At 41.0% G+C, this 1,815-nt stretch overlaps 1 long non-coding RNA gene across 1 annotated transcript; it reads right to left on the bottom strand.

Annotated features, from left to right (window-relative positions):
• Positions 1 to 266: 266 nt before the first annotated feature.
• Positions 267 to 1,255, bottom strand: LOC107835419 (uncharacterized). Its single transcript, XR_001661236.1, has 2 exons — positions 442 to 1,255; positions 267 to 356 (listed from the first exon to the last, which is right to left on the bottom strand). It is a non-coding gene; the product is annotated as an uncharacterized LOC107835419 (long non-coding RNA).
• Between the last annotated feature and the right edge of the window lie 560 nt (positions 1,256 to 1,815).

Raw genomic sequence — 1,815 nt, 5'->3', positions numbered from 1 at the left:
TACCTGACTGAATGTTAGCTAGCATTAGCTCCTCCTACCTGATGAATGATGTTAGCTAGCGTTAGCTCCTCCTACCTGACTGAATGTTAGCTAGCGTTAGCTCCTCCTACCTTGGTGAGGAGATGTGCAGCTCTTCCTGCGACGTTCCTCTGAGGTTCAGCTTCTCCTCAGCTTCTCCTCTCATCTGTGAAACATGAACACAGGTTAGAGGCTCCATCAGCCATCTGTTGCAGATCATGAGGTCAGAGGTCATCCTGTTCTAACGCCTCATACCGGTCTGGTTGGTGAGGATGAGGAGGCCGAAGATGACCAGGAGCTGCAGAGGCCTCCATGTCTGCCTCCATCCTGCCATCGTGCTGCAAGAAGAAGAAACAGGAAGTGTTGACCTGATGAATGTTGTCATGTAAAAACCTTCAGAGCTTTTTATTAACTTTAACTGACCTGGAAACTGGAGAGTCCAGATGAGAGTCTGACTGGAACCGATGATGATGATGATGATGATGATGATGATGATGATGGTGGTGAAGAAGATGAAGCGACTGACCCTCTCTGTGTTGACTCCACTTTATATCAGACTGGATCCGCCCATTGGGGGCGGGGCTTTAAAAGATGCTGCAGGAGGTTCAAAGATCCTGAATCTAATAAAATAAACTCAGTTGTTCATAACTAAACTATAACAGCTGCAGATCTCTGCAATCTTTCCTGATTATTTACTTTCTCCAGGATCTCAGTTCATTTCTATCTTCTGCTGATGTTCTGGTTCTAACAGAAACGCTGGGAGATAAACATCAGAGTCGTGTCATCAGAACCTGGCAGCTGGTAGAGAAATCTGCATCTCATGGTGAAAAACCAAGATTCACATCTACAAACATCTCCATGTGATGAAACATCAGAGCTTTCAGCAACGCCTGAGGTCATAATCTGATCTGAGGTTATTCTCTGTGTAAACAATTATTACACAAGTTGTAGTTTGGAGGATTCATTTTATTGTTGAACAACAACTTCGCTCTCTGTAATAACCTGTCAAACCTGAATATTTAATGTAGTAAAAGTGAGATTTTGTCTTAGAACAATATCTGTGTGTGATTATTGAGAATCTACTAGTTTGCAAAATTACTGTGCAACTGAATAAAAACTGAAAATGTTCCCGTCTCACTTTGTCATCTGTTATAATGAGAATAATAAATATAGAACTAATAATGGACAAATAAACATTTCTGACATTTAATAAATCACTGACCAGGATCGCCACCTTCTTTTCAGTAACAGTTATAAACCTTCATCTCATGGATCTGCAGCTGACCTGTTCAGACACTTTAACTGTTTTCCATAAATCTCCAGTTTAATCAACTATGTACTATATACTATGTACTATCTATTATATACTATGTACTATATGCTATGTACTATGATGATGTTACGGAGCATCGTCCTGCATGAAAACCATGGAGACTTTTTCCTGAACCACTGCTTGAAGAAAGTGTTTCTAAAAACTGGTTGTAGGTTTGGAGTTGATTTTGAGTCCACCTTCATCCCAAAAAGGTCCAATAAGCTCATCTTTAATAATACCAGTCCGTACCAGTACCTGCCTCCACCCTGCAGGCCGTCCATCCATCTGGTCCATCAAGGTTCACTCTCATCTCATCAGTCCATAAAACCTTTGACAGATCTGTCTCATCCAGTCCTGATGCCCCGCCCCCTCCTGCTCCTCTTTGTTTTGTTTTTTTACTTTGATTCGGCAGGAAATTTAAAGGTTTTGATTGTTGATTCAATGTTACATGACTGTGTTTAATGGTATAAACCACTTTGAAATGC

This window comes from Poecilia formosa, unplaced genomic scaffold (genome assembly GCF_000485575.1).
Source record: "Poecilia formosa unplaced genomic scaffold, Poecilia_formosa-5.1.2 Scaffold2416, whole genome shotgun sequence".
In the NCBI taxonomy this organism is placed as follows: domain Eukaryota; kingdom Metazoa; phylum Chordata; class Actinopteri; order Cyprinodontiformes; family Poeciliidae; genus Poecilia; species Poecilia formosa.
Note: the sequence above shows the minus strand (reverse complement) of the source record. Positions and strands in the feature narration are given on the sequence as shown.